Raw genomic sequence first — 12,237 nt, 5'->3', positions numbered from 1 at the left:
AAATTAGAACAGCACCTAAGACAAAAAGAAGGAGCCACTTTTGCTCGGCTTAACAAAACTTTAGAAAAGCGTCTTTGTTTGTGTTTCACTTTGGTCCATGTCACAGTCTCTTATCTCTCTGATTTGCAGCTCTTTCTCTCTGACTCTTTGCCCATTTGCAGTGTGATGTTAACATGAGCTCTGGGTTATCAGCTGCAGTGTAACAGCACCAGGGTGGACGGTTGAACGTATTCTCTCCGTCACCTCTTTTGTTGGAAATAAGACCTTTTTTTCAGAGCAACAATAACAATGGATCGTATTCATTTTTTGATACTGTCTGTTCAATTTGGTTTGGTCAGCTTGTTGTTTCACTAGTACACACACATACACACTGTCTCTTTGTTCACTCCTCTCCCTCCATCTCATTTTCCTCTAATTGATGGATGCCATGTCTCACCCCTCATCCAGCCTCTCTGGCAGCTTTTAAGACGCTTTTAATGGGAGCTCAGAGGAAAACCAGCGCCATCTCTTTTTCCCCTCTTCTCCTCCTTCAAACTAGCAGCCTTCAGTGGGTCTCTTGAAGACCACTGTGTGTGTGTGTGTGTGTATGTGTGTGTGTGTGTGTCTAAGAGAGAGAGAGAGGACCAGCTGTGAAGTTCGCTAATAGGCTTGCCGGCCCGATGTCGCCGTCTCGCACGGTCACCGCTTCCATGTCGAGCCCGCCACCCTCATGCCAGATGGGAACTCAAGCAGCCTGCTCAAAGAGGAATAACACTCTGGCATTGTTAGCTGAAGAAAGAGAGAAACACGAGGAGGCAGAGAGACAGAGAGAGCGGGGGACATGAAGACAGACTCCCTGTATACCTGGTATCATAACTGTTACATTGCTCCTGTCTACATCTGAGTTTGCTGGATTACATTTACACCTTGGGTGTTCATTAAAATTAGATTCGTCCCGTAGTACACACCTCTGCCTCTTGTGGTTTCCGTCCTTTATACCTGTCTCTCTATTGTTCCCCATTCACCGGTATTCCTATCGCTCATGTTTGACTCGTATCCATGTCGCCTGCTTGCTCACTGTGTGATTTGGATCCTTGTCTGTAGCTGCTGAATGTGACTTCGATGATCTGCTCTTCAGTGCCTCTGAAGATAATTTTTTTTACCCATGGGGAAAACACATTTTTATGCTTTTGATCACTTATGTAGCACGCCACAGAGGGAGTTCAAAGTGAAAGAGGCAGAGTAAAAGAGGGGATTTTTCTATAAAACACCATTTTCCAAAACAATGTTTTGCTTCACCTTTTGTCTGTCACCACTAGTTAATTGTGTAAAGTGTGTGATTTTTTGTTTGGAGAGCTCACAAGCCAGAGAGCTGATCAAAACAGGCAGAACCAATAGAGATGAAGGGGTGCAGGTGGGGTGCAAAGACAAGGGGGTTTATCAAACACACATCCCTCTGTCTTTCTCTCTCTCTCTCGCACACACTTGCACACACACAGCCCTATTGTGAGCGTGACTTAATGAACACTACATCTCTCAATTCACTATTGTTCATTTCATTAACTTTGTTGGCATGTCTGCTGAGCAGACTCAATATTGTCAAATCTGTATGCAATTTATTAAAAACAAAAAAAAAACAAAAAACGTATGCATTCACACATGATATTAATACGATCTGATGATATGAGTTGTTTAACCTCTAAGCACAATAATATATAGTAATGACCGATTTGTTCACTGCACTAATTATTTGGCTTTAGGGTCAGGTACGACAGACACACACACACACTCTCCTCAGTCTCTCTGTCTTCAATCACCCTCTCTCTCCTAGCTGTCTTCATCTCCTCCTCCCATGACACCCACCTCCCACCACCACCACCACTCAATATTACAGGACTAATACTGCCACTTCATGTGCAAATATTTGAGTCTGCCGTCAAATCCCAAATCACACCGATCAATCTCCCAGATATTACCGTTCAACTGCAGACCTTCGGACAAGTGCATTGATTTTGACGTTTTCCTAGACATATCCCCTTCCCCGCGGATATATCAAATCAAAGATTTTTTAATATGGGTAAATATTCCCCTCATCCACTCTCAGGATCTTGGGGTGACAAGGGAGGCTTGTCTCATAAAGCTGGTAAAGTTGGATGTCTATCATACAACAGTAACTGGCAGCAGTTTTCTCCTCTTGCATGGATTCTGCGCTGCACTTGATGCCTCATTTTGCTCTTTTCACATACAGTATATATATGCGGTTGTAACACAAAGAATTCACCTTGTAATTGCACCCGAAAGTGCATCAAAATAACAAGCCTGACATGTTTGAGGGTGGAAAACAAGAAAATGTCTGTAGCCTGCATATCATCAGGCTAATTAGGCAGAGCCAGGCATTCTGAATGCATAGTTAATGAGCGCCTTCTCCATCTCTGCCGGGATCACCCGGCACGTCTAATGGTCACATAAATTCTCATTTATAGGTCATAATCTGTCATTTATGTACATGGGCTCCCCTAATTAGAGTCCTGGGCCCTTCAGACTGATGCCTCTCTGGGGGATTCACAGCTCTGGTACCCTGGCACTCACAGAGCCCCATTAGTGACAAACCCTGACCTGGCGTCCCAGTTGACCCTGGAGTGCTGTGGATAATCTGGCTCATAAATGGTACTGGTACTGGGGAATGGTTCCAGGTGCTTGTTGTGAGTGTCCCGTGTGTCTGTCTGTGTGTCTGTTGCCTGAAATGGTAAAGGACTGGCAGGAAACCAGCACTGAACCTGGGACAGCGGAGAGGGGGACATGAATAGCAGGAGCTGGGTTCGGCTTTGCTTCTTGCGCTGCCAATTTGCTGGACAATTACAACTCTCTGATCAATGGAGGGATGTTTATATGGGGCACGAGGGCCAAATTAGAATTTTATAGATCATAAACCTGGACCAGATTCTGCTTCACTGTAATTTGAAAAAAGGATTTGGATTGCCAGTGAATGCAGACATTTAACTTTGTCCCAGTGGAATCACCTAAAGGCCAAGTGAACACATTCCCATGACCCCAGCACTGTCACATGAGTTTGTGCTCAGGAGATCCAGGCATCTACCTTTTGATGGGACATGGTCAGCTGCAGAAAGCTCTGGGGAAGTAAGAACTTCAATCTGCCCTGCACAATAGGATCATCTTATATGCAATCATTCCAATTTATTGAATCTATTTACATGCATAATTGTGTTTTTGCCGTGCATCTTAACTCTTAGCTTCGAGGGGATGCATGACATACTACTACATTATTACTTCTGCAGATGCTGAGGACGGGGTCATTTATCCTTAAAGCTCTCCCAGAGCAAAGAGACACCACTTTCATCTTTACAAATGTTCTCTCTTGCTTGCACTCGACTCTGGAATTTTTCTCTAGTTGATTAGCAAATGTATCTCCACACTCTTGCATAGGTTATATGACGAATTTGGTTGAAATAACATAAGCACTGCTGTGTCATCAATGCATTGCTTATGTGAAACATAAAGTGAGCGAGAGATGTTAGCATACTTGGCTTTTGTGCACATTCATTTATTGAGGTTGGCATTGCACACAGGGTTGTCCATTTTACTAGATTAGCTCTCGCAGCATCGCTCTCATGCCATGGCCTTGCACTGACTCTATCTGCAGGGAAATGTGGACTAAAAAAAGAACCTACAATGAGTCACGGTGTCAGACACAGCTCAAGTCAGGTTAGCTCTAATGGAAAAACAAGGCCGAGCTAAGAAGTGAAAGTTGAACTGGCCTAAGTGTGATCACCGCAGGATGACCCCAGCTAGTTAGCCCCTGTTGACCCATTCCACATACAGTATGTGCTGCTGCTGTTGCTTTTCCAGGAGGTCGATCTGGATGCTTTCAGCTTCAGTTCCCTCTGGAGACCTCTCTGTTCTCCACGGTATGTCATCATAGTCACATTTTCTCTTTCTCTCTCTCTTTTTCTCCATCCTCTTCTTCATGCTGTCTCTCTATGGTTCATAGAAAAAGATCTCAGACAGACCTCAAAGTCCTGTTTTATTGAAAAGGAAGGCACAAGGGTATCCCACTCCTGTCATCTCTGTCAAATGGTCAGTGCACATGGTTTACTGTGGAATGGAAGCATGTCTGATAGCAGCACAAAGAATAGAAAAAGGGACAGGAAAAGTAGGCCAGGCAAGCGGTTCATAACCCCTACTTGTTAATCAGCTAGACAGTGGACTGCATTGTAGTGTGCTGTAATCATAGATTTACAGTATTAGAACAATATTTTTGCTGCATTGTCAGTGTTTCTTGAACCATCACTTGCAGGAAGGATGCTAAGTGAGCACACTAATATGGTCCAAGTTCTAGTTGTGGGCCAGCCAGTGGTGTTGCAACCCAAACCCTTGTACTCGAGCCGGAAAGCCAGCACAGGTCAGAGTCAGTGTGTGGGCGTTCAGTAATTTACTTCTTGCAAAGCGCTCTCTGGAGGGGTTCCTCTTGGGTTCTGTTACCAGACAAAGAGAAGAGGAGACGGTTGTGTTGTGGCTCACCTCTAAATCTGTGGGAAAAACTCAAAGAGCACATTATTCGATGCCTCTCTAGGATGCTAGCCAAACGTACTGTAGCCTCTTATTTGAAAGGCAAAATTCTGCAGGCCAAAGGTCTGTGTGGCTGGATCTGTCAGTCTTCATGGGATTAAAAGGCCAGAATAGTCAAGAGTGGAAAAAACAACTGTGTAATGCAACTTAGACTTAAAAGCAGTGCAGGGAATATGAGATGTTACAACCAAGGTTATAGTTTGAAAACAGGGTAAGAGCAGATTGGATACATATAAGACTCTACTGACCCTGTGACATCAGCTGACAAATCAAAGCTGGCAGTTGTTGTATTGCTCTTACCAGTCTGCCCTGGTGTGTTTATTCACTGCACTGAAGGAGTCATACAGGCTTTGATGGGGCCCTGACTCTGCTATTATATTCTTGTTGACATTCATTTCTCAGATGATGCTGCAGTCTCCACTGGTTAGTGGTTAGCTCTGAATAATGCATATTAAGTAATGAGCTGCCCAAATGGATCAGCAGGCAGTCAGTTAGACCCTGCATAAAGCAATCAATTATTCGATCAATAGCCCTCATTAGGTCGTCATATAGTTAAGCTGTATGTATGGGCCTCTGGTTGAAATGAATAATTTACAGCCCACAGAGGGAAATGAGAAGACTGGCCCAGTTCAGTCCTGTCACATGTCTGTCGCCTTCCTGTTGGAAGAAATGAGAATAGGGACATTGATGTGGGATCTACCACTGGAAGTCTATTTGTATTCTTGGATACATCTTGTTTCTATGTATTGTAATTTGACTGTTGTTATCTCTGTGCATTAAACATCTATTGCATGTCTGTCCATGCCCTGTTGCTCTTCCTGAGGTTGATGTTATGCTGCACAGATTGTGAAGGACCTTTTAAGGCTTTAAAGGCACATTTCTGTGACAGACCCGTACCTTCTAGGTAGCAGGCAATTGTTTCTTACCACTGGATGTCACTGCTGCGCACAACACTTGCGTGATCACTTTGACCCTATATGTGTGGAAAATAGCACTAAATAAGGCTACTTTCCCCAACACAATGGAATGCCTTTGAGGTAAAAATCTTTGCCGCACATGTGAGAATGCACTTTGCCTTCAAAGCCCTCCATGAAGAGTCGTGCTGCGCGGCTAACTGTATTGTTTGCGGGACACGTTTTCAGATCTTGGTCGGCGGTCGTGACTCAGACCAGCTCGGGTTTGTCTTTGTTTTGCGCCGAATACAACATCGCTCAAGGGGGCAATGCTGGGAACCAGAGCCAAGCCAAAACTGCTGGCGCCAGTCCCACATAGCGATAATCTGGATGAGGCGGAGATCAGAGTGCAGTGCCGCCATTGCAGCTTTTTCCCATGGGACCCTTAAAGTGGAGAAAAAAACCCATCACGAAACAGCATTCAGGACCACTACACTAGAATCTTACTTCATTAGAGAACTTTTTCGGTGTAACTTTATCCATCTAATCCCAAAGGTTGGGCCAAAGATTTTTTACCAAGTTTGAATCTGGGGAGGGAATTATTCTGTATTTGCCTTACCCTCAGCTTTCTCTCACAATTATCAGCAGTCACTGTCTACCTCCCAATCATTAGGCTAACCAACAGTAGTCTCAATTCCCAGCCCAGTGTCTTAAATCCCCTTCCTGCCGTAAGTGGCCATGTTTCCTTGTTCTAATTGCATCCAGCCGTTTGGAATCAGACCTGAATGACTGTCTAGGTGTTAATTGGTTTGAAAGACTGCTAACAGGAGACGAACAGGAGAAAGGTGAATTAGGACGGTGCATGTGGCCCATAAATAGTGTGGTGTGGCCTGGGTGCTGTCATGCCTTGTTTAGAGGTGTTCTGGCTTATGTTGTCCATTCAGTGGCCTTGGAAAAAAGACACACACACACACACACACACACACACAATAATCATGTATCACACAAACACACATGTTCTTGTGTTTTGCTTGATGCAATGAGCTTCCTTTAATGTCCATATGTAAGTCTGTGTAGTCATCTATATAAGTCCCTGATCAAAATAATTCATCTTGTATATCAAAGATGAATCTTAACTTTAACCCAAACTCAACCTAATAAACCTGTTTTATATTGAAAGCCAGAACAGATTTACAGTTAGCTGCTTATCAGATTTTCCATGGACAGTTGGACGTTTGTACCCAGAAATCATAAAAAATTTCACCCGCACACTCCCTCTACGGATAGGAAAAATTCTTCCCTCTGCCACTGACTCTTTACTCACCCGTGGTTGCCAAAGTCACCCTCTCCCATAGGCACACAATTAATTCATAAAATCCTCTATAGAACATGAGCAGGGGGTGGAAACATGGTTGCACAGCTCATGGAAAGCTCACATTTGGCCACCTCTGCTTGTCTCTTACTGCAAAAGAAACATCTCAAGTGCTTCTCTTGCATCCCACCGTGACCATTTCAGATAGAGAGCCAGGGAAATAACGCAGTTTCAATAGCCTGTTTAGATGACTGTGGCATTATGGAGTTGTTGTTCGAAAGCAGTATTATGGAAAATGTCTGGCCAGTGATTGCTGCTAGATCTTCCAAATGGCACATTATCCTGACTCTTGGACCTGTGTGTCGTCAACATCTTAAGCAATGAGTGAAGTATTAACTCCAAAGCTGGAGCTGAAATAAAAACTTCTTTGAGAAAGACCTTAATGTCACAACACGACTCAAGCACAACACCAACAGCACCAAACCTCTAAATTTTATTTAGTGCTCTTGTCAAGGAGCTCAGTGCATGAAAAGCTGAGCAGAAGCAAACTTCGGCCTTTTCGGTGTCTGGTTAACAGCTTTCCTTTAATGTTGTCAGAAAGATTTTTATTTCCTACAATTCATGTTCTCTGTAGCCTCAGCAAAATATGGACAGGTTTTACATGCACACAGACTTCCTTAACACATGTCACAAGTGTCAGAGGCTGCTGTTTTCCTGCTGAGAAATCTGCTGATTTTGTACCTTGAAAGCTACAGCTTACACATCTTCTGAAGGGAGATTATGCTCTTGGGAGGCTTTTTGTTGCACCTCAAGACACTGCCGCCTTACCCGTCTGCCAAGGCCTATTTTCTACGCTGATCAGCTATCCACCTGCTAGAAGAGCTGACATTTTGGCTCCTGCTGTATGCTCCACTTTTCCAATGGAGCCTTTGAGAACGGCTGAGGGGATTTGCAGCTGTGTACAACAGAGAGGAACCTGGATCTCCAGCTGGTGTTGGCATGGTGGGACTACAGAGCAGGGTGGCATCACTCAACTCTTTGTATACATTTTTATTTGTTTCACTTACTTTTACACCTTCCTCAGTTCCTAAAGAGATCCTGAAGTGATAGTAAAGATTTGACTTGATCAAGAGAATTTTGATTGGCTGGGATGAGATGGTGTACATGTGTGCTACATAAAATCTATATGTGGCTGTAAAAATGTCTTCATTCAACAGATGAGATGATTTAAAAAAAAACAAAGAAAAAAATCAGGCGATACTTTATTCTGACCACAATTATTCCCTGATACATATCGTGACCTTAACCCTCAAAGCACAATTGATAACACAAAACTATAACCAGCCTGAACCCTTGTTGTCCTAAACCCAATTCCTAATCTGTGGGTCAGAACCGTTTTGTTTTACATGGTTTTCCCACATAAAAAAAAAAAAAAAAAAAAAAAAAAAGATCTGGGGCTAGAAGCACATCTACTCTTAACTTCCTCATTGAGAAATTCTGTATGAGGCCTTGTGCCCCACCTGACACCACTGCTTGAGCTAGGTTGTCAGGTGAAAGAGGAGAGAGTTTAAGATGGTTAGAGGAGGAAACATCAGAGAGACTCAGTCAGACCCAGTTTGTTGTTGTTGGCGACTAGCAGATGTATCAGAACAGTTAGCGTAATTAGCATCTTTTATTTGTTTATGTTGTTTAAGAGCTTGTAACTGGCAGTGGCTGACACAGTATTAGCGGTTGTGCTCATGCAAACTCTGGCTCTCTGTACTGATAAAGTTTCAGGTTTATTTTTTCCCACCTGTTGTCCCCACAAGTTGACAGGATTAGTTCCCTAGGCTGTCTGAATCTGTTTTTATGAGACTGTCATTGGTTCACTGCAGTTCAAGGTGGAAACACTCAGTCATGGTGTTGACTGATTATTTCACTCATTATATGTCTTGTATTATGTAAAAAAAAACAAAAAAACACCATATGTATATAACAAGGTTAATCACTTGATTTTCGTCACAACACAAACAGCCCTGGTCCTTTACTCTGTGTTGACAACTGGCTGCCTCGGCCACGTCATTCTAACAGAACCACAAATGAACTGTGAGGCTTCAGTGGAGAAGCTCATTCATCACTCTATATTCAGATAATGAACTTTGCCATGACTGGTGGCTAAAAGAAAAGTCAAACCCCCTGAGAGAGGCCAATTCATATACATGATTTTTGAAAAGAGATATTTCGAGATGATAAGTGAATGGTAATGTGAAGGAGACCTGTGGCTATGGTTTGGTTTTTGAATAAGAAAAAAGACAGAGTGAAGATCAGAGAAGATGAACATTGTGATAGGCAGAGAGTGAAAGGGAGCAAGAGCAAAAAAGCATGAATAGAAAGAGAGGAAGATGACGTTTGGACAGAAAAGAGTGGAGGATGTGAGAGTTGACTCTCAGGTTGTGGACAGGAAAAAGGTGCAGAGCCTCTTCTCTGCACCACTGACAGCAACCGACAGCATGATCCACCTGCTGATTTACATTCATGCCACCATATGCGAGCCGACATGAGTGCTCTGCTGTCTTCTGAAGTGCAGATCTTTATTTTACTTCTCCATCTAACGCTCTTTATCTCCCTCTTCATCCCACGGCTGAAAATCTCTTTGGTATAGCCCTCTGAGTTCTCGGTGAGCACGAACAGTTAGATGAGTTTTTTCTGTACGCAGAGACTTCTGCCAAGTTATGTGTTGTGTATCAGAATGAATTCTGCCCCCAGGTTAATACTCTCACAGATGTTTGATGGCTCTCTAACTCAGGGCCAAGTCTTGACAGATAGTATCTGCAACGACCTTACTGACAACATTTGGAAGAGTTGGGCAACTTGATGTAATTACAGTGCCTTTTGATCAGTGCTGTTGACTGAGAAATACACATAAAATGCTACCAGTAAAGTATGACACATCTGTGTTGCCAAAATATTACAACACAGTAACTGCAAAGCAGATGTTGACAGATATGATCCCAGGTCAAAACAGGTAGAAACACAGACATGTGTGTGTCTGGAGAGGGTTAGCGCACTGCTTTCATTTGCAGGGAAGAGAGGAGACAGCAGTAAACAGTCGCTGTGGTCTGCCCTATGGCCCGGACTTGTCATCAACACTGCCAATTAAGTGCTGATTAAGAGGTGGAGCCGAATCGCCGACAACTAACTACTCAGTGCCAAGACCCCAACCTTGCCCTGTTGACTCCGGCAAACACACCTCCACCAACCTCCCTGAAAACCCCAGCCACTCAGAGCAAGTGTTTGTCAAACTCAGCTGCTAGATGTTGAATAAATATCTTATGGGTCACATTTATCATGAGACAAGGACCAAAACACTTCAGTGTGGTGAGATAATTTCTCTTTAATGGAAGTTTTGAGTGAACGATTTTATTTGAGGATGAAACATTCACTTTAACTATGCACTGCAGGAGTTACAGTCACCAAATGTAAAACCAGTGAAGGCTCATAGATTATTTCCACTGCGTCGTCCAACATAAATTACACAACACAAACAATATGACAACATGGTTAAAGATTACTCTTTGAAGCTGATCTGAACTCATGTTGGTATCTGATTTAATTGCATTATACTACAGTATTTGTGTGAAATAGCCTTTAGTTTCGAATCAGTGAAAGGTAGATGTTTATATACACAAGTAATTAAAAAAAAAGCTATTTCATATTTTAGTTTTTTTGGGCATTTTTAGAGAGACACAGGAAACATGGGGATAGTGAGCAGGGGAAGAGTCCAGCAGGTTCGGAGCCAACCATTTGTGCCCTTGTGTCATGCCACTCAGTTATTGGGTCGCCCTATATATAAGCAAACTCTAAGTTGACCCTCAACTAAATAACAGTTTTAAAGTTACTTGAAACAATAGGGACAGCTTCCTAAAATAAAGGTCACTCCACTAGTAACAGTTTTTCTTTGCCTGATTCATTAACATTCTCAAATTAGTTCTTTTCCATCAAAAAACAATTGTGGTTCTTTCAGTTATTTAAGAAAATTGAGATTATGAAATTCAACACTAGATTCAGTCTAAAGATCTTCCTCACTCCAGCGCTCTCTCACCTCTCATCTACTTCAGCCGCCTCGAATCAGCGTGCACGCTGTCGGGCTCAGGGCCTCGGCTTTGCCCCCTCCAGTCTTCAACCTGCAAACCGGCTCAGCCCAGATCCATGCTCTGCTCAGCCCAGCACAGCTTCTCAAGGTTGGGCCAAGGAGAAACTGCAGAAAAGCAACTCTTGCCATCTGTTTTATTTGGAGACTGACCCATGTCTGACCACACAGCCAGGTACCGACGCAGGAAGACAGACCTACATATGAGCAGATTTAGACCTGGAGAGCGAAGAGGGAAAGCGAGAGATTCAGCTTTTATCAATGTAATGTTGTTTTCTCCTGTTGTCAGTGTGTCACTTGTTTTCACAGCTGGTGTGAGAAATATTGATGGTGACTTTGCCAGGCATAGTTCTGTTATTTGTTTTGACTGAGGTCGGCTTGGGCACTGATAGATGCTTGAGAAAATGGCCCAACTTCCCCAAAACCTCAACAGCAGTAATAATACCCCATATCCTCAACCAATTAGTCTTTCCCTGCATATCTGACAGCCGCAGAGTTTCCCTCTCAAACATAAATATTGTCTCTCCCTCAGCAGGAGCTCCAGTCATGGGAACCCTCTGGCCTCTACGCAAAGTCACCCTCTATCCCCAAGGTTGCAGAGCCTACCTAACTAGTCCCCCAGCCTCACGCTAACTAACTAGCCCACTACGCTGTGACATCTTCATCTATCACCGCCTTGATAAGGGGTTTCTTTAATTACACCCTCCTCTCCAGCCGTGGATCTGTATCTCTTTTCTCCCTCTCTCTAACAGACTCTCATCCATCCATCCATTCTTAAAGATCCCTCCCAGAGAAGGCTATAGCGTGTCACTGTCCCAACGCTCGGGACTCAGTAAGTCGATCCAACAGGAAATCAATAGCAGGGCCTAATGCTGAATAATTGAGGTTACGGGAGTTCAGCAGCACTCCCCAGACATACACCCCCACCCCGTCGCGTAACCTCCCATTATGCACAGGGTGGGGCGCTCTGTGTCCTCATGTCCCTTCTCTCACACTGAGTGCACTGATAGATTTGTTTGAGTTACTGACTGTTTTACCATTATAGTATCTCATTTTTCTTTGAGCTTATTAGGAGCTACCCAGTCATGGATTTATTGTTCTTTAACCCTTTGATGCACAACATATGCCCACCCCTTCTAATGCACAACATGGGTCAAAAATGACCCGCATTCATTTTCCAGGTTATTTCATGCTGACTGAGTTTTTCTTTGCTCTATCTTTTGAAATCAATTTATTTTATGATTGAATATTCCAGGTATTCTTTAAATATCTTGTTTTTAATTACCACAGATCATTAATTTCATTTTTTCTTTCCTACTTTATGAACAAAAATACTT

The 12,237-nt window shown here is 43.2% G+C and overlaps 1 protein-coding gene across 1 annotated transcript in view; it reads left to right on the top strand.

Annotated features, from left to right (window-relative positions):
• LOC139625582 (partitioning defective 3 homolog) overlaps window positions 1–12,237 on the top strand; it is a 358,479-nt gene that overhangs the window by 87,692 nt on the left and 258,550 nt on the right. The window lies entirely within an intron of this gene.

The sequence above is a fragment of the Trachinotus anak genome, unplaced genomic scaffold, assembly GCF_046630095.1.
Source record: "Trachinotus anak isolate AG129_WGS33_773 ecotype Australia unplaced genomic scaffold, CSIRO_AGI_Tana_v1 ptg000009l, whole genome shotgun sequence".
NCBI lineage: Eukaryota > Metazoa > Chordata > Actinopteri > Carangiformes > Carangidae > Trachinotus > Trachinotus anak.
The sequence above is the reverse complement of the archived record's forward strand: the minus strand, read 5'-3'. Positions and strand labels throughout refer to the sequence as shown.